This window comes from Mobula birostris, chromosome 1 (assembly GCF_030028105.1).
Source record: "Mobula birostris isolate sMobBir1 chromosome 1, sMobBir1.hap1, whole genome shotgun sequence".
NCBI lineage: Eukaryota > Metazoa > Chordata > Chondrichthyes > Myliobatiformes > Myliobatidae > Mobula > Mobula birostris.
This window is the reverse complement of record NC_092370.1, coordinates 137,879,070-137,905,227: the sequence shown is the minus strand read 5'-3', so window position 1 is coordinate 137,905,227 and position 26,158 is coordinate 137,879,070.

Here is a 26,158-nt window from a genome sequence, read left to right as displayed (position 1 = left end):
GCATTTTGTGTATGTTGATACTCTGGTAGTCTGCAATATTGCATCAAGATGAGCATTGTTTTGACAGGAGATCAGTTCAAGGCAGTTCGAGCAAGAGCAGCACACCATCGACAGCCTACTATTGACAGAACTATGAAGGACAGAGAGCCAGCCAGCAGAAAGGAGGAGTGCAAGAGCATCACTAGCAATACGCAAAAGACATCAGTGAATTGGGAAGCCATTGGAGTCATGGGTACAGAAAACACATCCTTCAATCCAACATGACTGAGTTAACTAACTCAGCTATCCATTTGCCTGCATTTGGCCCTGTCACTCTGAGTCATTCATATCCATGTATGCTCGGTGGCCACTGTGTCAGGTATTTCCTCTACCTAATGATGTGGTCACTGATTGTATGCCCATGGTCCTCTGCTGCTGAAGCCCACTCACTTCAAGGTTCGATGTGTTGTGTGTTTGGAGATACTTTTCTGGACGTTGCTGTTGTGATGAGTGTTTATTTAATTTTTGGTCATCTTCTGCCTTCTGTTTCGTTCACCTTCTTGTCAGTTTGAGCCATTATGGCCATTGTCCTCTGACCTCTCTCATTAACGAGGTGTTTGCTCCGACACGATTGCCACTCACTGAATGTATTTTTTCACCATTCTCTGTAAACTCAAGAGACTGGTGTTCATGAAAAATCCTTGGGGATCAGCAGTTTCTGCGATACTCAAACTACCTCGTGTAGCACGAACAATCATTCCATGATCAAAGTCACTTTGATCTTCCCCTTCTGATGTTTGGTCTGACCAGCCACTGAACCACTTGACCATGTCTACGTGCTCTTATGCATTGAGTTGCTGCCATATGATTGGCTGATTAGATATTTGCTTTAAGCAGTAGGTAGAGAGGTGTACCTGATAAAGTGGCCACTGACTGTACCTGTCCAAACATCTTTTAAATATCCTAACTGTATCTACCCCAACCAGTTCCTCTAACTGCTTGATCCGGTTACGTAACCGGCAACAATGAATAACAATTGAGTCAGGTTATATAAAAACAACCAAACATTTATTAAACACAGATAAACACTAAAACACAAACAAAAACCTTAACTGGAAGTTAACCGCTATGCGGCCGTTCAACAAACTGTCGCTCGGTACTGGGTCTTAAAGCAATAAATGCGAAAACAGTTCTTAAAGCGATAAAGTCAAATGCAGTTCTTAAAATGGTAAATGTGAATGTCCACCGGATTTATACATTCAATTGGGAGAGACTTCTCTGGAGAAGGATTTCTTCCTAGATGCGACTTTCCTGTTGGTTCTGTCCAAAGGATTCATAATGAACGAAATAAATGGCTTAAAACAACTGACCTTAATTTCTAGAGCAAATCCTGCATGGACTACCTTGCTCTTTCAGCAGGAGTTATCTTCGATGCAGGTCGCTACTTCTTCAACGAAGACTCAATAAGGTCGATCCTTTGTTAAACTGCCGAACATTCTTAACGTCTCTTAATCCTTCATATCCTGTACTTCGATAAAGTCTTCACTCTCCAATACTACAGAAAAAAGATACACTAACAAACCTGGCAGCGATTGTCAAACTGCTGGCTCAGACTTTGGTATCTTACATTAGAACATAAAACTCCGTTTAAAATCAAAACTGCGTTATACTGCAAATACACAGCGCAGCGGAGTATCTCATTGACGTTCTAACTGGAAAACTAAAAAACTAAACTGCGTCACCTAAGACCTTCCCTTTTATACCCGTGGTGAACATGTCATCACGTGAGCTCACATCGGTGGGAAAATTACATCAGGTGACCTCCAAAAGACCATTACATTATTCTCACAAGAAAGTCACAAGATCTCCTTGAGGCATGTAACACCTCCCTCCAAAAAAAAATTTGGTCTCAAGGAACAAAATTTTAACAATTAACAATTTACACAAAAAAATACAAAGGTAAAAAATTTACAACTTACACAATATATACAGTCTTATCTTTCAGCACTTTACAAACTAATACAGTAGGAGTGTTATATATGTTACAATACCACTCCATAAAAAAATTTTCATTGTACATTTAGCATCTAGATAGACAATCAGCGATCACGTTATCTTTACCCTTAATATGAGTGATCAAAATATTATACTCCTATAACATTAAACTCCAATTTAATAATCTTCTATTTTTGTTTTTCATCTTACTCAAAAGCACTAATGGATTATGATCGGTATAAACTGTGAGTGGCTTATGAGTAGTACTAACATACACTTCAAAATGTTGTAAAGCCAAATCAAGAGATACTAATTCCTTTTCTATTGTTGAATAATTTCTTTAATGGGCATTAAATTTCTGAGAAAAATAAGCTACTGGATGATCAACTTCATCACCATCATCTTTTTGAAGTAACACTGCTCCTGTAGCTTCATCACTAGCATCTACAGCTAACGAAAATGGTTTTTCAAAGTCAGGAGATTTAAGTACAGGTTGACTACATATTATAGTTTTCAATTTATCAAATGCCTCCTGACAAGACTCTGTCCAAACAAACTTTTCATTTTTCTTCAAGAGATTAGTTAATGGAAAAGCAATGTTCACAAAATCCTTACAAAATTTTCTATAATATCCTACCAAACCCAAGAATCTTCTCAGAGTTTTTCTAGCAGTTGGAGTAGGCACTTCTAAAATTGCCTGAACTTTTGTCTGAACGGATGCTAATTTTCCCTGACCCACAACACAACCAAGGTAAGTCACTGTGGCATGACCAAATTCACTTTTAGCTAAGTTAGTAGTTAAGTTAGCTTTTGAAAATCTCTCAAATAGTTTCTCCACCACAGTAATATGTGCTTTCCACGTATTATTTCCTGTAACAAAATCATCAATATAGGCATTTGTATCTTTTAATCCCTGAGTCACACTATTAATCATCCTCTGAAAAGTACCTGGTGCATTCTTCATCCCAAAGGGAAGAACATTATATTCATACAACCCAGATGGGGTTACAAATGCAGGTATCTCTCTACCCTCTATCCATGAATGGAACACACCAATAACCTTTTAACAAATCAATTTTTTGTAAGGAATTTGGCTTGCCCAGCTTTATCCACACAATCATCTACCCTAGGGATTGGATATGCATCAATTTTTGTCACAGCATTCACCTTCCTGTAAAACGGCTCGCTGGAAAAATTGGAATTGGTTGCAGTGGGGCTACTGGAGTAACTTGATTAGGTTTACCCACAATTCGATTCGTATGACATGTTCTACAAATTGTTGCCACATCTTTTCTTAAACTAGGCCAACAAAAATGTTTTGAACCTTGTTCATAGTTTTCTTCACACCTAAATGACCACCCAAAGGAATACTATGAGCCATAGTTAAAATTTCATTTCGATAAATTTTAGGAACTACTACCTGATGATTAACTTCCCATTCCTCACTAGCAGGAATTGTAGGTGATCTCCACTTTCTCATTAATACCCCATTTTCAAAATAGTATCCTACTGGTACTATTCCAATTTCACTATCTGGAAGAGTTTGTTCTTTTAATTTAACTATCTCAGTATCTCTACCCTGCTCTGCTATCATCTCCTTCTGAGATAAAGACAAATCTTCCTGGTCAGTCTTACTACCAAAATCCTGATCAAATAATGTAGGTAAGAAAGTTTCTGATACATCCTCAAAATTCGAATCTTGAGTTGAACAATCATAGGTAACAAACTCATCCTTTACATCAGTCTTTTTAGACATAGCTCTTGTTACAACACAGGAAGAATCTGTGTTAGAATCCCTCTGTGGTTCCTCAGAATTAGGATTTATTGTTAAATGCACTTCAGGAAAAACTTGTCCACCTGCTAATTCATTCCCTAACAAAAGAGAAACATCATTCACAGGTAAACTGGATTGTAGTCCTACTATAACAACCCCTGTAACTAATCCTGACCTTAAATTTACTCTATGTAAACGTACTGGCATAAAGGCACTCCCAACTCCTCTTATATAATTTACCTCATCACTAAACTTTAGTACATCGTCTAATATTAGTGATTGAGAAGCTCCAGTATCTCTAAGTATTTTTATTGGTACTGAATTGGACCCTTCTTTCAAGGATGCAAATGCTTCTGTTATAAAAGTTTCACATCCCTTCTTAACTTGGTCAGACTCTGCCACATCTTCATTAGTATTTATCAAACTCTGTGAATTTACAGGTTTTTCAATATGCGGCACACAAGCATCTGGGACGGCTTCTTTCTCTTTCTTTTTCAATCGAATGCAGTTAGCCACTACATGTCCAGGTTTCTTACAATAATTACAAATAATAGCAAACTGTCTTTCCTTCACATGTCTCCCTTCATCCTTACCTTTCTCACTAACTTCAGATTTAATTTTTGGTTTACCTTGACTCTGTGCTATTTTTCCTTTTAAAAGTTCTACCTGGAGAAAATTTATTCTTATGATTTAGAGCATACTCATCAGCTAATTTAGCAGTCTCCTGCAATGTAACAGTGTCCCTTTCATTTAAGTATGTTCTCACTTCAACAAGAATGCTTCTTTTAAATTCCTCCAGTAAAATCAACTCTTTTAATTTATTATACTCCCTATTCACATTTTTAGAGGAAACTCATCTCTGAAAACACACAGATTACACATAGGCAAATTTTACGTAAGATTTTTCCACTGATTTCTTCAAATTTCTGGATCTTTCTCTATACACTTCCGGAACCAACCCATATGCCTTTAATATATGCTGTTTAACAATATCATAATCCAGTGCTTGATCAGCATTTAAAGCTGTATAAACTTGTTATGCCTTGCCTTTAATGACACTTTGTAACATCACTGGCCATTGCTCTTTAGGCCACCCTAAACTCAGAGCAACAGTCGAAATGCTGGAAATATTTGTCCACTTCAGCTTCATTAAATGGAGGAGCCAAAATAACCTCACAGCTAGCAATAAACTGTTTCTTAGAACCTGAAGACTGATTTCCCATCCTTAATTTCTCCATTTTTAACTCAAATTTCCTCTGGTTTTCAGATTCTCTTCCTCCAAATTCCCTTAATTTGTTAGCCTCTCTTTCATCCATTTCTGCTTTAAATCTTTCAAACTTTATCTGTTCAAGATTTAACTGCATTTCCAGATTACTAATTGGAAACCTATCCAACACCTCATCATCAAACATTTTCAAACTGATATAATACTCAACGATTTTTCTTTGAATTGAAGCCTTTGTGGTATTCTTCATAATTCCCTTAATATCCAACTTCCTAGCAATCTTCAATACAACAGGTTTTCTCCATTCTCTAAAAACACCGGGTCAGGCATGTCCATAAAGTCGTCAACATTCATTGCTGCCGAATATCACTCACACACCAATCAAACTAAAAAAAAAAAAATGGGTATTTCCCTTTCCCACATCAGAGTGGCAATTACCAGCACTTAATCTCAAAAATTTTTGGAACAAAATCTGGTCGAGCTCCCACAAATTACGTTACGTAACCGGAAACAATGAATATCAATCGAGTCAGGTTATATAAAAACAGCCAAACATTTATTAAACACGGACAAACACTAAAAAGGTTCTGAACTTAAAGAAGGGTAACTTTGAAGGTATGAGACGTGAATTAGCTAAGATAGACTGGCAAATGACACTTAAAGGGTTGACGGTGGATATGCAAAGGCAAGCATTTAAAGATCGCATGGATGAACTACAACAATTGTTCATCCCCGTTTGGCAAAAGAATAAATCAAGGAAGGTAGTGCACCTGTGGCTGACAAGGGAAATTAGAGATAGTATCAATTCCAAAGAAGAAGCATACAAATTAGCCAGAAAAAGTGGCTCACTTGAGGACTGGGAGAAATTCAGAGTTCAGCAGAGGAGGACAAAGGGCTTAATTAGGAAGGGGAAAAAAGATTATGAGAGAAAACTGGCAGGGAACATAAGCTTTTATAGATATGTGAAAAGAAAAAGATTGGTTAAGACAAATGTAGGTCCCCTACAGACAGAAATAGGTGAATTGATTATGGGGAGCAAGGACATGGCAGACCAATTGAATAATTACTTTGGTTCTGTCTTCATTAAGGAGGACATAAATAATCTTCTGGAAATAGTAGGGGATAGAGGGTCCAGTGAGATGGAGGAACTGAGGGAAATACATGTTAGTAGGGAAGTGGTGTTAGGTAAATTGAAGGGATTAAAGGCGGATAAATCCCCAGGGCCAGATGGTCTGCATCCCAGAGTGCTTAAGGAAGTAGCCCAAGAAATAGTGGATGCATTAGTGATAATTTTTCAAAACTCTTTAGATTCTGGACTAGTTCCTGAGGATTGGAGGGTGGCTAATGTAACCCCACTTTTTAAAAAAAAGAGGGAGAGAGAAACCAGGGAATTATAGACCGGATAGCCTAACATCGGTGATGGGGAAACTGCTAGAGTCAGTTATCAAAGATGTGATAACAACACATTTGGAAAGCAGTAAAATCATCGAACAAAGTCAGCATGGATTTGTGAAAGGAAAATCATGTCTGACGAATCTCATAGAATTTTTTGAGGATGTAACTAGTAGAGTGGATAGGGGAGAACCAGTGGATGTGGTATATTTGAATTTTCAAAAGGCTTTTGACAAGGTCCCATGCAGGAGATTAGTGTGCAAACTTAAAGTACACGGTATTGGGGGTAAGGTATTGATGTAGATAGAGAATTGGTTGGCAGACAGGAAGCAAAGAGTGGGAATAAACGGGACCTTTTCAGAATGGCGGGCAGAGACTAGTGGGGTACCGCAAGGCTCAGTGCTGGGACCCCAGTTGTTTACAATATGTATTAATGACTTGGATGAGGGAATTAAACATAGAAACATAGAAACATAGAAAATAGTTGCAGGAGTAGGCCAATCGGCCCTAAATGCAGCATCTCCAAGTTTGCGGATGACACGAAGCTGGGCGGCAGTCTTAGCTGTGAGGAGGATGCTAAGAGGATGCAGGGTGACTTGGATAGGTTAGGTGAGTGGGCAAATTCATGGCAGATGCAATTTAATGTGGATAAATGTGAAGTTATCCACCTTGGTGGCAAGAACAGGAAAACAGATTATTATCTGAATGGTGGCCGATTAGGAAAAGGGGAGGTGCAACGAGACCTGGGTGTCATTGTACACCAGTCATTGAAAGTAGGCATGCAGGTACAGCAGGCGGTGAAAAAGGCGATTGGTATGCTGGCATTTATAGCAAGAGGATTCGAGTACAGGAGCAGGGAGGTACTACTGCAGTTGTACAAGGCCTTGGTGAGACCACACCTGGAGTATTGTGTGCAGTTTTGGTCCCCTACTCTGAGGAAAGACATCCTTGCCATAGAGGGAGTATAAAGAAGGTTCACCAGATTGATTCCTGGGATGGCAAGACTTTCATATGATGAAAGACTGGATGAACTAGGCTTATACTCATTGGAATTTAGAAGATTGAGGGGGGATCTGATTGAAACGTATAAAATCCTAAAGGGATTGGACAGGCTAGATGCAGGAAGATTGTTCCTGATGTTGGGGAAATCCAGAACGAGGGGTCACAGTTTGAGGATAAAAGGGAAGCCTTTTAGGATCGAGATTGGGAAAAACTTCTTCACACAGAGAGTGTTGAATCTGTGGAATTCTCTGCCACAGGAAACAATTGAGGCAGATTCATTGGTTATATTTAAGAGGGAGTTAGATATGGACCTTGTGGCTAAAGGGATCAGGGGGTATGGAGGGAAGGCTGGTGTAGGGTTCTGAGTTGGATGATCAGCCATGATCATACTGAATGGCGGTGCAGGCTCAAAGGGCCGAATGGCCTACTCCTGCACCTATTTTCTATGTTTTCTGTGTTTCTATTACTAGTCAGTGAAAATGTCACAGCAGTACTCGGTCAGGACAGACTGGAGAACTTGACTAGTAAGGCACAATGGGTGGAATTGAGAAATAAGAAACGTATGACCACGTTAATAGGGCTATATTACACACCACCCAACAGTCCTAAGGATCTAGATAAACAAATTTATAGAGAGAATGCAGACTGTTGCAAGAAACATGAGGTTGTTATTGTAAGTGATTTTAACTTTCCACATATTGAGTGGGAATCTTATTCTGTAAAAGGACTAGATAGGATAGAGTTTGTCAAATGTGGTCAAGAAAATTCCCTTCATCAGTACGTGGAAGTCCCAATGAGAAAACATGTGATACTGGATCTGCTATTAGGGAGTGAGACAAGGCAGGTGACAGAAATTTGTGTAAAGGTACACTTTGCATCCAGTGTCCACCATGCCGTTAGTTTCAAATTAAGTACACAAAGTGATAGGTCTGATCTGTGGGTTGAGATTCTAAATTGGAGAAAGGCCGATTTTGATGGTATCAGAGATTATCTGTCAAGTATGGATTGGGAGAGGTTGTTTTCTGGCAAAGGTGCTGCACGTGCACCTATTTTCTATGTTTCTATGTTTCTAAAACACAAATGAAAACCTTAACTGGAAGTTAACCGCTATGCGGCCATTAAACAAACTGTCACTCGGTACAGGTTCTTAAAGCGATAAATGCGAAAACAGTTCTTAAAGCGGTAAAGTCAAATGCAGTTCTTAAAATGGTAAATTCGAAAGTCCACCAGATTTATACATTCAATTAGGAGAGACTTCTCTGGAGAAGGATTTTTTCATAGACGCGAGTTTCCTGTTGGTTCTGTCCAAAGGATTCACGATGAAGGAAATAAACGGCTTAAAACAACTGACCTTAATTTCTAGAGCAAATTGGTGGGAAAATTACATCAGGTGATCTCCAAAAGACCATTACATCATTCTCACAATAAAGCCACAAGATCCCCCTGAGGTATGCAACAATCCATTTTCCACCACACCCTGGTATGGAAACACCAGTGCCCAGGAGCGAAAAAGTCTACAGACAGTTGTGGATACAGCCCAGTCTATCACAGACAAAGCTTTCCACAATACTTACAGGGAGTGCAACCATAAGAAAGAAGTGCCCCCACCCCCCTCTCATTTCCTTGGCTGCATAAACCTCGGGAATACACATTCTGGTCCCATGAGATTGAGCCGGCTCTCCCACACCAAACCCCGGTTCGAGTGGATGCTGTGTAATTTGCTCCCCTGTTACAACGCAGTGCCAGGAAACAACAGGCAGCTCACTGCATACAATTAAAGGAATTATGTTTATGAATCTTGACTAATGGGTCAGTAAAGGAAAGAAAACGAAAAGGGTTCATTGTAATTAAACAGTCAAATGTGCACAAGTTGGAGCTCACATCTTCCAAAATTCATATTCATAGATCCTCAGTCAACTATGGCACCTTGCTGCCTCGAATTCCGGTCCCCCACCGGGTGGAATCCTACGACCAGTTCTCTCCAGCATCTTCTCTCTTCGTCTCCCACTGAACAAAAGGACCCCAGCTCACCTTCCAAAGCATTTGTTATCTCTTACCATAACCCAAACATGGCTTGTACAGAAAGACCATTACGTTAGCAGTGAAACCTTTCCAAGGGTGTTACAGCAGCATCATTCATCAAGACCATGCTCTCTTCTTGCTACAACACCACCATGAAGGAAGTGCAGGATCCTTAGGTCCCACAGCACCAACCTCGGGAGCAGTTCTTACCCTGCACCCATCAGACTCCTGATTCAGTGTGGATAACTTCAAATCTGAACTGATTCCATAACCTATAGACGTAATTTCAAGGATTCTACAACCCACATTTTCAGCATTATTTATTTACATTGTTTAAATTATTATGTCCTCTTTTGCACAATGGCTATTTGTGAGTCTGTTTTATATATATATAGCTTTTTTTGAATATAAATTCAATTTATTTTCCTCTAAATCGCTTCAAAAAATAATCTCTAGTTAGCACATGGTGGTATATATGAACTTTGATAATACGTTTACTTTGTACTTGAAACCATCTTGTGAAAAGTTGCCTCTTAGGTCCCTCATTAACCTTCTGCAGAGTATTCTGTGCCCTCTTGAGTGATTCAGATAGACAAGTTCCACTGCCTACCTCCTCATTTCCTTCTTCTCTAGAAGTGTCAGCCGCATGACTCCTCTTGCTAGTTGGCCCTCTGCCTTTGATAGCTCGGTCATTGGTTGGCTGTGGATGCTGTTGTGATACTGCTGCTGGACGTTTTTGCCTTGACCCTGTCTCTGGTCAAAGCAGGACTCATCCTGATAGTATCTAAACAGGCAAAATGCTGGGGGAATTCAGCATCTACAGAGGGGAATAAACAGTCGATTATTCCCCAACACCCTTCATCAGGACCTGATCCTGGTCAGGGTCCATCAGGTTGATGGTGAGTCTCAGCTTGAAACATCAACCACTTGAAACCCCTCCATAAATGCTGTGAAACCAACTGTCAAACAAAATACTTTGAGTTGATCTTGGGCATTGAAATATGTTTATTTTGTAGCCTCCTTGTAATTGAAAAGAAACCAAAGATTAACAAAAGTTAGTGTTTAGGTTAAGAGGGCATAGTTTTGACAGAAATATAAGTTAAGCTGGATATGTAGGCAAAGGATATATGGGTTCTAGTGATTAGGAAAATTACATGCCACTAGATAAAAAAGGCAAATATTTAATTAAGTGTTTATAATTTTAACAAGATTATATATACTATTTAGAGATAAAACCTCCATGTGAATGGGGATCCAAGCATGGTTCCTTTGAGGTTATATATTAGATGTTTGCTTTCACCTAGAGCAGTGGACCTGTGAATTATGTTTTAAGAATAATTTGGAGCCTTAAGGTCGTCATACCTATGGGTGGTAATGGGGACTAAATGCTCCCAGTGGTGTGCATTTCAAATAGCCTCTGACAACCAAGTCCAGCTCCTGACCTTTACATGTGGCTTAGATAATAAGCCCAGAAGAACCATTTCCACTAACAGGAGAAGAGGCAAAGGTAGATTACTGGCCCCTTAAAACCGGTGGCTTCTGGCAGTTGGGGCTCGTCAGCCATGGTTGGCGACTCATCTAGGAGAAGGAAAACTCTGATCTCAAACCTCCGCTGCTTTGCAGTGAGCTATACCCACTCATGGGGAGTAAACCCTGAGGAAAAATCCAGAGCTGGAGTCCCTAAGTCAGTCCTACAATGAGTTCAACGCAGACTGGCAACTCCTGCAGTGCCACTGGCGCCAAATTGTACTGGTCTCTGCTGTTCCTTTGGATTCATCAGCTGCGTGGAGAGGGGGAGCCTGCTATATGGGCAACAGTTTGCTCTCCATATCGTACTGCCCAGGCTTGCATACTAGCCTGCGTATCATGTAGACAGCTGGGTCTCAACTGCCATGGTCGACCCAGACCAATGAAGGGCCAAGAAAAAAGAAACCATTTAGAGTACTTGGGTTAATTAGCATAAAATACAGAAAATATTGAAATAAATCTGTGCAGTTGTATAAAACAGAAGAGAATAATAGAGAGATATCTGTGTTCCTTGAAAGCAAAGCCAATAGAAGTTATAATAGGCCAATAAAGAACTGGCTGAGGCATAAAACAAATGTCTTGTATCTGTCTTCATTGCAGAAGATTCAATAAATATAGCATAGGTAATACGGAACAAAGAGTGATGAACACACCGGAAAACTTAAAAGAATTAAATGCTAAAATATATGATTAAACCAGACAGTGATTTCAATAACCTGTATTTCTCTGTATGTCGTGGCACCTCTCTGTTAGTGAATTACTATTGTAGTGGACTGCAATTCATACAATTGAATGATTTCTGTCCTTATCTAAATTCCATTTTGCATAAAAGCTGATGGTAGCTTTTATGTCTCGATTACCTTGGCAACAAGCAAGTGAAGACAAATGGAAAGGGGTGCCACGGTAGCATAGCGGTTAGCACAACGCTATTACAGCTCGGGGCGTTCCAGAGTTCAGAATTCAATTCTCGCACTGCCTGTAAAGAGTTTGTACATTCTCCCTGTGACCACGTGGGTTTCCTCCGCGGGATTCGGTTTCCTCCCACAGCCCAAAGACGTACCGGTTAGTAGTTTAATTGGTCATTGTAAATTGTCCTGCGATTAGGCTGGTGTTAAATCCATACCTGTTCCGTACTTTACCTCCAAATAAAATCAAGCGGATTCTGTTACCAGATTACACCTGGCAATGGCAAGACAAAAATATAGCTCATTGCGCTTTGTAACAGTGACAAAAACATAGCAGAAAAGGAGTTCCATGTGATTCAAGTGATATTAAGCAAAATATTAAATGAACTGCACCCATCCGGTGTTCTGTTCAAGAACATACTCCATTCATTAATATTGCAAATGAACTTCATATGAATTTGGAAAAATTCAGCTATTGCAATACCTGTAGCACTTTGAGTACATGATCCTGAATTTTTAGTGATGTTGTTTGTCAGTCAGCATGTCTGAAATCAGTACAATATTATTATTATACATGTAATACAAAATCTTGAATGTTTCCCTTGTAATTACAAGACCCCATGGGATATTGGTAACATAGAATATTGCAAGCCCGGTTCATTGGCTGACTGATGGTGGGGAAGCTGCGTGGTCTTGTTTGTTGCATGGACCGAGCCTTTATGCCGCGGGCTGCCTGCTACAGCCACCCAAGGGAGGAGACACCCGAGGCAGTGTGGTGCAGTGAGCGTCTGGTGCAGGGTTGGGAACTGGTCCCCCCTCACTCAGTGCTGCCCTCCAGTGTTCGCTTGGTGGAAGACAAGCTGGATTGCATTTGTCTGTGACTGCACTAGTGTGCAATGAGGAACTGCTGTGTGCTAGTTCTTGCAGAAACATGGCTCCAGGGCAACATCCATGCAATAAAAATCTACAAGCCATGACACTCAGGGACTTAAGTGTTTTTGTTTGTAAACCTGTATGTTTTACTGCTATTGTGATTAAATGTACCTTGTGCTGTGTGCGACTGTTGGTAATGCGTTTTGTGTCTTGGCACCGGAGGAATGTTGTTTCATTTGGCTGTATTTATGTGTATTGCTGCATAATAATTAAACTTCAACTTAAACTTGATTCTAACAGCAATGTCTTTTTTTCAGGTTTAATATCATTGACATATATCATGAAATTTGTTGTTTTGCAGCAACCATACATTGCAATATATAAACAATCATAAATTGCAATAGGAAATACATAAAAACAATTAAATTACATAAGCAGTGTAAAAGTACTGAGGTAATGTTCATTGTCTGTTCCGAAATCTGATTGCAGAGGGGAAGAAGCTGTTTCTAAAATGTTGAGTTTGTGGCTTCAGGCTAACTTTCTCTCTAACGATAGTAATGAGAAGAAAGCATGTCCCGGATGGTGAGGGTCCTCAATAAAAATAGTGCTGCCTTTTTGAGGCATCGTCCTTTGAAGATGTTCTCAATATTGGGGAGGCTGGTATCCCTAATGGAGCTGGATGAGTTTGTAACCCTCAGCTGCTTTTTTTCAATCCCTCTGCCATGGCCCCTCCATACCAGATGGAGTTTCAACCAGTTAGACTGTATCTTCAGAAAATTCCTGCAGGGCATGCAACAAGCTCCACAATAAGTGGCATTTTTCACATTGTATACATTCTGTATACAGTTCTGTTTTGATCATTCAGATTCTGAAAAATTTACTCATTTTTTACAGATTTCTTTCCGTGAGTCATAGAATCTGAGAATCTTGAAATGCAGAAATAGTTTACCAGGTTATCTGTTCTGAATAGAAACAACTGAGAAGAGTGAAGGTTGTCAAATGAAATAAAGACAGAAAATGCAGGAATTTTACAAGCAAAATTCATTTTCATACAAATGTGCATGCTTTCAGAACATGCATTTATTCCCATTCAATCATTTTTAAAATACAATTAATGCAGTAATATAGAAAAATGGCAGCACATTTATACACGTGACAAATGAAATGTGAAAGAAAATTGAATTTAAAAATTGGGATTTAGAAAAGAAAGTTCAATAATCTGAGGGAAAGGCAGGTAAATGGAGCTAACTGAATGACTCTTCAAAGTGACGTTGCCAGCCTATGGGTCAATTGTCTTCACTGGAATCTGTCACTGACAGAATTCACTTCAGTTGGTGTTTGATGAACCCAGTTAACCCAGTTAATAGCTGGTGGGGGGGGACACAAAATGCAGGTATTTATGGAATGGCAGAGTGACTTCAGTATAAATGTGTGGATGATATGGTATTGATCCAAAATTCATTTTAACTGAACATAATTAATGTTGTGAATTATGATACAAGTAACCAATAAAAACAGATGGCAAACGTAAATGACTTGCAATAGTATAAGGGTATTTATCTCATTAACTGGTCTGCATTGTGGCAAGGTACTCCCGTTCTGTTGATTTAACATCAATTATTCCAATGAGTTCAATTCTGTTTATGAAGACCTGGATGATATGTATATTTCTTGTGGGCATCTGGCAGAATCATTGCAGTAGAGGTGAATGGTTTCCAGCATCACTCCTGACAAGGCAGATCAGGAGACTGCTGAATAAGCTCATATTACTGAGCATACCGTGCTGCACAAAAGGCCACTCAAGGAATAAAAAACAAGAAACCTACGTGTGGAGAAGTTCAGCTTCTCAGCAGAATGGAGATAAAGTTTGCAGAATAAAGTCTAAAATCTCCCATATGCCCTGCAACAAAGCGACAATCACGGTATGATATAATGTTTAATTGGCATATCCAGAATATTTGCAACATTTCCACTGTTACAGATGGATAGTATGCATCGCTGAAAGTATATTTTTCTTTCTCCTGTGATGTGTCTTTTACTTTATTGGAATAAATTGGATTCATTCCAATTTATATATATCAGCTTTCCAAAGTAGGCCTTTGCTCAGGGGAGTGTGGAATTGAGATGTTACACACTTCATATTTCACCGAATCTTATGTGATGAAAGTTCAAGTTTAAAATTCAAGTTTATTTCTCAAGTTTACATTGAAGCACAGTGAAAAGCATTGTTTCAATAACAACCAACTATTCTTCTAGCTACCTTTTAAACTGGTTTTGATTTCATTTAAGGATACAGTGTGGACCAGGCCTTTCCAGACCACGAGCCATGCAGCCCAGCAACCCTCCTATTTATCACTAGCCTAATCACAGGACAATTTACAATTTACCATTAAGCTACTAATCGTTGCATTTGTGGACAGTGGGAGGAAACTGGAGCACCCAAAGAAAACCCATGTGGTCACCGAGGAAACACATCAACTTCTTACAGACAGTCCTGGAACTCAACTCCAAACTCCAATGCCCCGAGCTCTAACAGCATCACGCTAACCACCACGTTGTCGTGGCACCCCTAGTTGTGACTCGATCGATAAGAATGCTCAGAAACAGAAGCCCCAGAATGATATTGCAGTATTCAGATTTACGATTGTGCTCTCTTAGTTGGAATCATTCCATCAGACCTTTACTGAAGTGGTCACAACCAGAGTGCAGGTTTCAGATGGTAGATGGGTGACCATCAGGAGAAGCGAGGGTTTCCCTGTATCCATTCCTCTTAGCAGCAAATATACTCTTTTAGTTTCTGCTGGGGGGTGGAGGGGATGTCCTATCAGGGCACAGCAGCAGTGCGGAAGGCAAGAGCGATAGTGATAGAAGACTCGATAGTCAGGGGGAAGGACAGGAGATTCTATGGCTGTGAAAAAGACACCAGGATAGTGTGTTGTCTCTCAGGTGCCAGGGCAGGGGTTTTAAACATTTTTATGCAGTGGACCCCTTTGGCATTCTGGTGAAGCCGATGGACTACCTTCTCAGAATAATGTGTTTCAATATATAAAATAAAATACACAGAATTACAAAAGAAACCAATTCTATTGAAATACAGTTATCAAGATATTTTTTAAAAACACATTTGTGATATACCATTACATGTGCTTCTTTATTAATGCATTAATTAACAAGACAATACATTTAAATTATAACAGCAAGTAGCAAGTTAAAATTAATTTTTAATCTTTAATGACATATCAGTGTGAAGGCTGTTGTTGCTCAGCTTGGGTAAGAACATTAAACTGTGGGGTAGTCTTTGACAAAGCAACATGCATGTTATTTCGGACATCCAAATGACTTTGATCTTTTGTTTTAATGGTTGCAAGTGCTGAAAATCCTGATTCGCAACGATATGTTGTTGCAAATGGAATTAAACCTTCCTTAGCTCACTTTAAAAAGGGATAGGTTCAGAATTCCCCAAAGGTTTTTGTGTTAAACTCCAATTGTAGTAAGTTTTGTGCTAAGATCAACTCATCTTTGGCTAAATCAACATCTTCGATACAGTTTATATCAGAAAGAAAAGGATAGCGAATCCCATAGTTCAACTTCAATATCATCAAGACGGAAATAGCGTTTGAAAGCATTCTGAATTGTTTCCAGGTGTTTACAGATGTTCCTCTTCGAAGGAGTTGACAGAGAATTTTGTGCCACAACTCCATCTTGATAAAGCGCTTCCTCTCGTACTTGAAGATTTGCAAACATGTCCCCTTCGCCTCTCTTCTTCCATATTGGCAGCTTGGCCAAGAAAGCTGGTAATTTTTCAGTAGCATCCATAATAGTGACCTGCTTCTAATAAAGATGATGTAGCGGTGTGCTACACACAGCGCTAAAATAACCACACGGAGTCAGTGGGTTAGAGTTGCGATGAAAGAGATTTATTCAGACTTCGCGGCCTGCTTTAAAGCCTTCCCGTTCCCGCCCTCCCTGGGGCGGGACTGCTGTGGGGAATGCATATTCCCAGACCCTTTCTGCGCGCGGGATTTTCCCTCTGCTGGTGAAGATGGCCTGGCGCCCTTTTTGGGGCCGGCCCTCTGCCTGCGCGCGCTGTTGTGAGCCGGTTCGTGTGTGCCAGAAAGTGGGTCGCCACATAATCCCCCCCCAGAACCGGCGATACCTCCCCCAATGTCCACAGTCTGGATCGGCCTCTGTTTGGGGGTCTGCCCCTGCGCCGCGGTGCCTGAGCCTGGACTGGCTGCGCCAAGTCCACATGGGCCGGTTTGAGTCGGTCCACCATGAAAACCTCCTCTCTCCCCCCAATGTCCAGCATGAACATGGACCCGTTGTTCCTGATCACCTTAAACAGCTCCTCGTAGGGCCGCTGTAGTGGTGCCCGGTGTCCGCCCCGTCGTACAAAAAGAAACTTACAGTTCTGCAGGTCTTTGGGTACACAGGTCAGGCTCTGTCCGTGCTGTGAAGTGGCGATGGGGGCCAGGTTACCGAGCCTCTCCCGTAGTCTGTCCAGGACTGCTGTGGGTTCTTCCTCTTGCCCCCTTGGGGCTGGTATGAACTCTCCTGGGACTACCAGGGGTGCGCTATACACCAACTCGGCCGACGAGGTGTGTGGATCCTCTTTGGGCGCTGTGCGGATTCCGAGCAGGATCCAGGGAAGCTCGTCCACCCAGTTAGGCCTCTCCAGGCGGGCCATGAGAGCCGATTTCAGGTGACAGTGGAAACGCTCCACTAGTCAGTTCGACTGTGGGTGGTAGGCAGTTGTGTGGTGTAGCTGCGATCCTAAAAGGCTGGCCATAGCCGACCACAGGCTGGAGGTGAACTGGGCACCCCTGTCGGAGGTAATGTGGGCCGGTACCCCGAAGCGGGCTACCCAGGTTGTGATCAGTGCTGGGGCGCAGGATTCGGAGGTGGTGTCGGTGAGCGGGACTGCCTCTGGCCATCTGGTGAACCGGTCTATCATAGTTAGGAGGTACCGCGCTCCTCGTGACACTGGCAGGGGCCCCACGATATCCACATGGATGTGGCCGAACCTCCAGCGGGTGGGTTCGAACCGCTGCGGCGGAGCCTTGGAGTGCCGCTGCACCTTGGCCGTTTGGCACTGCATGCACGCTTTGGCCCATTCACTGACCTGTTTACGAAATCCATGCCACACGAACCTGTTGGCGACCAGCCAGACGGTTGTCCTGATGGAGGGGTGCGCTAAGTTGTGAATGGACTCGAAAACCCACCGGCGCCAGGCTGCTGGGACGACGGGGCGGGGTTGGCCGGTAGCTACATCACATAGTAGGGTCCTCTCACCTGGGCCTACGGGGAGGTCTTGGAGCTGCAAACCGGAGACTGCAGTCCTGTAACTGGGGATCTCAGCGTCTGCCTGCTGTGCCTCTGCCAGTGCTGCATAGTCCATCCCCTGGGACAGGGCCTGTATGGTAGGTCTGGATAGTGCGTCCGCCACGACGTTGTCCTTTCCAGAGACATGCTGGATGTCCGTCGTGTACTTGGAGATGTAGGACAGATGTCACTGCTGGCAGGACGACCAGGGGTCGGACACCTTCCTGAACGCAAAGGTAAGCGGTTTGTGGTCTGTGAATGCAGTGAAGGACCTACCTTCTAAGAAGTACCTGAAATGCAGGATTGCCAGGTATAGTGCCAATAGCTCCCGGTCGAAAGCACTGTATTTGAGTTCGGGTGGTCGTAGGTGTTTGCTGAAGAACGCCAGGGGTTGCCAGTGACCCTCGATGAGTTGTTCCAGCACTCCGCTGACCGCTGTGTTGGATGCGTCCACCGTGAGGGCAGTAGGAACGTCCGTTCTGGGGTGCACTAGCATCGCGGCATTTGCTAAGGCTTCTTTGGTTTGGGCTGCTGAGGGGAGGAAACGGTGGTAGAAATTCACCATACCCACGAATTCCTGCAGGCCTTTGGTTGTGTTGGGTCGGGGGAAGTTGCGGACCACGTCTACCTTGGCGGGCAGCGGGGTTGCCCTGTCTTTAGTAATCCTGTGACCCAGGAAGTCGATGGTGTCGAGTCCGAACTGGCATTTGGCTGGGTTGATTGTAAGGCCGAATTCGCTCAGGCGAGAGTAGATCTGGCGGAGGTGGGACAGATGCTCCTGCCGACTACTGCTTGCTATGAGGATGTCGTCCAAATAGATGAATGCAAAGTCCAGGTCGCGTCCCACCGTGTCCATTAGCCGCTGGAAAGTCTGTGCGGCATTCTTTAGACTAAACGGCATTCGGACGAATTCGAGAAGTCCAAACGGGGTGATAAGTGCTGTTTTGGGGATGTCGTCCGGATGTACAGGGATTTGATGGTATCCCCGGACGAGGTCTACCTTGGAAAAGATCCTTGCGCCGTGTAGGTTTGCTGCGAAGTCCTGAATGTGCGGCACAGGGTAGTGGTCTGGCGTTGTAGCCTCGTCCAGTCTGCGGTAGTCACCGCATGGTCTCCAGCACCCCGTTGCCTTAGCTACCATGTGAAGCGGGGAAGCCTATGGGCTGTTGGACCGTCGTATGATCCCCAATTCCTCCATCTTCTTGAACTCCTTCTTCGCCATTTGGAGCTTGTCCGGGGGAAGCCTTCGAGCACGGGCGTGGAGGGGTGGTCCCTGGGTCGGGATGTGGTGCTGTACTCCGTGTCTGGGCATGGCTGCCGTGAACTGCGGTGTCAGTACTGATGGGAAATCCGCCAGGACCCTGGTGAATTCGTCGTAGGACAGCGTGATGGAGTCCAGGTGTGGGGCTGGCAACTGTGCTTCACCCAGGGAGAAAATTTGAAAAGTCTTGGCGTGGACTAATCATGTCCCTTGCAGGTCGACCAGCAGGCTGTGGGCTCGTAGAAAATCCGCCCCCAGGAGTGGTTGGGCCACGGCGGCCAGTGTGAAGTCCCACGTGAACCGGCTGGAGCTGAACTGTAGCCGCACTGTGCGGGTGCCATAGGTTCGTATTGTGCTGCCATTTGCGGCCCTCAGGGTGGGTCCCGGTTCTCTGTTGCGGGTGTCGTAACTCGTTGGAGGTAACATGCTGATCTCTGCTCCGGTGTCGACCAAAAAGCGGCGTCCCGACTGCTTGTCACAGACGTACAGGAGGCTGTCCTGATGGCCAGCCGCCGTAGCCATCAGCGGCGGCTGGCCCTGGCGTTTCCCGGGAATTTGCAGGGTGGTCTGCAGCGGCGGGCCTCTGTGCCCCATCGCTGGTGGTAGAAACACCATTGTTCGTTGGGCTCCTCACTCCCGTCACCGGGTTTTGTAGGCTCTGCTGCTGGGCCTGGTCTGGTCTGTCGTTGGGCACGTGGCTTGGTGATCTGTGCGACGGGCGCCCCTCTCTCTTTCCTGGCATTCCACAGCACATCTGCTCGGGCTGCCACCTCCCGGGGGTTGCTGAAATCTGCGTCGGACAGCAGCAGGCATACGTCCTCGGGCAGTTGCTCTAGGAACGCCTGCTCAAACATGAGGCAGGGTTTGTGTCCTTCAGCCAGGGCCAGCATCTCGTTCATTAGTGCTGACGGTGGTCTGTCTCCCAAACCATCCAGGTGCATTAAGCGGCGTGCTCGTTCACGCCGTGAGAGTCCGAAAGTCCTTCTGAGCAGGGCTTTGAATGCTGTGTATTTGCCGTCCTCCGGGGGCGACTGTATAAACTCCTCAACTTGTGCAGCAGTCTCCTGGTCGAGTGAGCTCAGCACGTAGTAGTAATGAGTGGACTCCGAGGTTATCTGCCGAATGTGGAATTGAGCTTCTGCTTGTTCGAACCATAAATGGGGTCGCAGTGTCCAGAAGCCTGGCAGTTTTAACGAAACTGCGTGAACAGATGCAGTGTCGGTCATCTCTGGTCCAAATATCGTTTGGGCCGTCGGGGTCACCAATTGTAGCGGTGTGCTACACACAGCGCTAAAATAACCACGTGTAGTCAGTGAGTTAGAGTTGCGATGAAAAGAGATTTATTCAAACTTCGCAGCCTGCTTTAAAGCCTTCCTGTTCCCGCCCTCCCTGGGGTGGGACTGCTGTGAGGAATGCAAATTCCCAGACCCTTTCTGTGCGCGGGACTGTCCCCCTGCTGGTGAAGATGGCCTGGTGCCCTTTTTGGGGCCGGCCCTCTGCCTACACGCACTGTTGTGAGCTGATTCGTGTGTGCCAGAAAGTGGGTCGCCACAATGATGACTTTTACGGCTGTTGACAAAGTTACCTTCGGGGTTGTTGGAAGAGCCTTTGTTGCCACTGCACGTCTGTATAAAAAACAATGAGTGACTATGACATGAGAAGTTTCCTTTTTCACTGAAGTAGCAAAACCAGATGTATTACCAAGCATTGCAGGAGCTCCACCTGTGCAAAGATATGATGATTTTCTTTCCAATCAAAGTTTTGTTTGGCAAGAAAACTTTTTACCATTTCCTAAGCATCGACAGCCTTTGTAATTTCCAAAAGGGACTGACAAAATAAGAATTCTTCTTTGATGGTGTCAGTATAGTGTGCATAACAATCAAAAACAAGGATCTGACTACACTGAGAGATATCTGTAGTTTCATCCAGTTGCAGACAGAAATGGGAATTTCGAGGCTGTCAATTCCTCGATGACCTTCTTCAAAATGTTAAATGAAATACCAGCTATTCTAGAAGGTATCACATTATTTGTTTCCAGTTTTTTTTCTCTGCTCCAGTCCACAAGCCAGCTCGACCATTTCCAGTGTACATGGATTTACTAAAGCCTCTCCAATAGTGTGGGGATTCTCTTGTTTGACAATCCAGTATACGTCTTTATAGGATGCTTCAAGAAAAGGGTTTTGTGAAATAGCAAATCCAAGTGTTGGAGGTGTCCCAGCTTTTTCAAATTGTATTTCCTTCGCAAAGAAAACTGCATATTTAGATGCATTTTCAGGATAGACAGATGTGAAGTTCTCTTTCAATTTTGCTGGCTTTATAATTCTGTTCTTAAGAATTCTTCCATCCACAATATCCTGAAATGGGAGGGTGAGCAGTGAGAGATCATGGTACATATTGGTATCAATGACATAGGTAGAAAAAGGTTGAGGTCCTGAAAGCAGAATATGGGGAATTAGGATGGAATCTGAGAAACAGGACCTCAAGGGTAGTAATCTCGGGATTGCTGCCTGTGTCACGTGACAGTGAGTGTAGGAATAGAATGAGGTGGTGTATCAATGCATGGCTGAAGGGTTGGAGCAGGGGCCAGGGATTCATGTTTCTGGATCATTGGGACCATTTCTCGGGCAGGTGTGATTTTTACGAAAAGGACGAGTTACATTTGAATTCAAGGGGGACCAACATCCTGGCGGGGAGGCTTGCTAATGCTATTGGAAGGTTTAAACTAGATTTGCAGGGGGTTGGGAACCGAAGTGAAGAGGCAGAGGATGGGAAGGTTGGAGCACAAGTAGAGACAGCTTGTAGGGAGTTTGTGAGGAAGGATAGGCAGATGACAGAGCAAAGATGCACTCAGCCTGATGGTAAAATGTATCTATTTTATTGCAAAGAGTATCATAAACAAGGCTGATGAACTTAGAGCGTGGATCAATATGTGGAACTACGTCGCTGTGGCTATTACGGAGACTTGGATGACGCAGGGACAGGAATGGCTGCTGAGTGTGCCAGGCATTAGATGTTTCAAAAGAGACAGGGAGGGAGCCAAAAGAGGTGGAGACATGACATTGCTAATCAGGGATAGTGTCACAGCTGCAGAAAAGTCATGGAGGGTTTGTCTACTGAGTCAGTGTGGGTGGAAGTCAGAAACAGGAAGGGGACAATAACTCTAATGGGTGTTTTTTATAGGTCCCCCGATAGTAATAGGGGCATCAGGAAGCAGATTATGGAATGGTGTAATAATGATAGGGTTGTTGTGATGGGTGATTTTAACTTTGCTAATATTGATTGGCATCTCCTTTGGGCAAGGGGTTTAGATGGGGTGGAGTTTGTTAGGTATGTTCAGGAAGGTTTCTTGATGCAATATGTAGATAAGCCAACTAGAGGAGAGGTACTTGATCTGGTATTGGGAAATGAACATGGTCAGGTGTCAGACCTCTCAGTGGGAGAGCATTTTGGAGGTCGTGACCACAACTCTATCTCCTTCACCATAGTGCTGGAGAGGGTTAGGAGCAGACAATTTGGGAAAACATTTAATTGGGGTAGGGGGAAATATGGTGCTATTAGGCAGGAACTTGGGAACATACATTGGGAGCAGATGTTCTCAGGGAAATGCACAGCAGAAATATGGCAAATGTTCAGGGAACATTTGCATGGTGTTCTGCAGAGGTATGTTCCATTGAGGCAGGGAAAGGGTGGTAGAGTAAAAGAACTATGGTGTACAAAGGATGTGGAAAATCTAATTAAGAAGAAAAGAAAAGCTTATGAAAGGTTCAAGAAACTAGGTACTGATCGAGTTCTAGAAAATTACAAGATTGCCAGGAAGGAGCTGAAGAATGAAATTAGGAGAGCTAGAAGGGGCAATGAGAAGGTCTTGGTGAGCAGGATTAATGAAAACCCCAAGGCATTCCACAAGTATGTGAAGAGCAAGAGGATGAGCCGTATGAGAATAGGACCCATCAGAAGTGAGAGTGGAAAAGCATTAAATTAAATAAGTCACCAGGACCCGATGAGATATAGTGTGGGAAGCAAGAAAGGAGATTGCTGAGCCTCTGGCGATTATCTTTGCATCATCAATAAGGATGGGAGAAGTACCAGAGCATTGGAAGGTTGTAAATATTGTTCCTTTGTTCAAGAAAGGGAGTAGAGATAGCACAGGAAATTATAGACCAGTGAGTCTGACTTCAGTGGTGGGCAAATTGTTTGAGAAGATTCCGAGAGGCAGAATTTATGAGCATTTGGTGAGACATAATCTGATTAAGAATAGTCAGCATGGCTTTGTCAAGGGCAGGTCGTGCCTTACGAGTCTGATTGAATTATTTGAGGATGTAACAAAACACATTGATGAAGGTAAAGCAGTGGATGTAGTGCATATGGATTTTGGTAAGGCATTTGATAAGGTTTCCCATGCAAGGCTCATTCAGAAAGTAAAGATGCATGGGATCCAAAGGGACCTTGCTTTGTGGATCCAGAATTTATTTTCCTACAGAAGGTAAAGGGTGGTTGTAGATGGTTCATATTCTGCATGGAGGACGGTGACCAGTGATGTTCTGCAGGGATCTATTCTGGGACCCCTCCTCTTTGTGGATTTTATAAATGACCTGGATGAAGAAGTAGAAGGGTAGGTTAATAAGTTTGCTGATGACACAACGGTTGAGAAGGTTGTGGACAGTCTGGAGAGTTGTCAAAGGTTCCAGCAGGACATTGATAGGATGCAGAACTGGGCTGAGAAGTGGCAGATGGAGTTCAAACCAGATAAGTGTGAGGTGGTTAATTTTGGTAGGTCAAATTTGAAGACAGAATAGAATATTAATGGTAAGACTCTGGCGGTGTGGAGGATCAGAGAGATCTTGGGGTCCATGTCCATAGGACACTCAAAGCTGCTGCGCAGGCTGACAATTCTGTTAAGAAGGCGTATGGTGTGTTGGCATTCGTCAACCATGGGATTGAGTCCAAGAGCCGTGAGGTAATGTTACAGCTATATAAGACCTTGGTCGGACCCCACTTGGAGTACTGTGTTCATTTCTGTTTACCTCACTACAAGAAGGATGTGGGAACTATAGAAAGGGTGCAGAGAAGATTTACAAGGATGTTGTCTGGATTGGAGAGCATGCCTTATGAAAATAGGTTGAGTGAACTCGGCCTTTTCTCCTTGGAATGACGGAGGATGAGAAGTGACCTTGCAGAGATGATGAGAGGCATTGATTGTGTGTATAGTCAGAGGCTTTTTCCCAGGGCTGAAATGGCCAACATGAGGGGGTACAGTTTTAAGGTGCTTTGAAGTAAGTATAGAGGGGATGTCAGGGGTAAGTTTTTCGCACAGAGGGTGGTGGGTGCGTGGAATGGGCTGCCAGCAGCAGTAGTGGAAGTGGATACAATAGGGTATTTTAAGAAATTTAATAGTTATATGGAACTTAGAAAAATAGAGGGCTATGCGTTAGGGTAATTTTAGGCAGTTTCTAGAAGAGGTTACATTGTCGGCAAAATGTTGTGGGTTGCAGGCCCAGCAATGTGCTGTAAGTTTCTATGTTCTATGTTCTTTGTACACAAAACACTGAGGCTTTTATGTCTCATCTCTTCCATTTATGCAAGCAAAATCATATACATAGGTTTCATCATACTTCATTTTCTTCAACATTTCAACGTGAATTGAGTCTGCAAAAATATAAAATACATAAAGATAAAATAAAGTACTGATTCAACTCATGTATTTTGAAACAATATTTTTGCATATTTTTAAGTAATTTGTTTGATTAAACTGCAAAGAATTAAGTAATCTGTATGTTAAAGTATACGATATTCAAGAAAGAAGCCTGTCATATAAGTAAAATGAGGCAGGTTTTACAAAATTTATCCAAAGTTTTAACACTTCTGACAGCTTTTGGATATCTGGATGGACACAAGGATTATAACAGTAACTCAGGCGTCGTGTTCTTTCTGAAATCCTGCTATTGTGGCACATGGAATTGCATGGGATTATAAAAGGCCGCATGGCTTTATGGAGAGTTAAGAATTATCAGTTGAATTTTACTGTTTTTGCAAAATCGTAACAAACAATAAAAACAACTCATCTCCTTCTATTTGTTGATCAGCAAGCAATTGTAGACAGGAAATAATGGAGAACAACATCGATGTCTGGATCACAGATGTGAGAACACATGACTTCACTGACTACTGGGTGCAGGGCTGCCCGATAGTTGGCCAGCTACGTCGCATGAGCATCTGCAGACAGGAAGTCTGCGATCAAGTTCAATCTACTGGTGAGTCTAATAACCATTGTAACTTTGAAGTAGTGATGGACAATATTTAGAGATATTTATAACAATCATAATGTGATACAAAAATATCTGAAATCTGTATTGGTGACAAAGTCACAGGTACTGCTCATACTACTGTGGTTTGTTGCTGACATCCTGTGAGATCCTGCACAGTGAGTATAGGGAGTTGGGAAAGTGACTGAAGAGCAAGACCTCCAAAATAGTAATCTCTGGATCACTCCCAGTACCATGTCCTAGGAATAGGATGATACTACAGATGAATGAGTGGGTGAGGGTTTGGCGCAGGGGGTAAGATTTCTGCTTTCTGGATCATTAGGATCTCTCTTGGGGAAGGTATGACCTGTACAAAAAGAAGGAGTACCATGTGAATCCAAGGAGGGGCAATAGCCTTACATGTAGGTTTGCCAGAGCTGTTGGGAGGGTTCAAACTTATTTGGCAGGGAGATAGCAACCAGAGTGATAGGGCTGAGGAAAGAGCAGCTGGTATACAGTGTGTAGAGATACTGTGAGGAAGTACAGGTAGATGATAGGGAAAAATTGCAAAGGGTGATGAATACAGGACTGATGGTATTACATTTGAATCCACATGATATACAGAATACAGTAGATGAT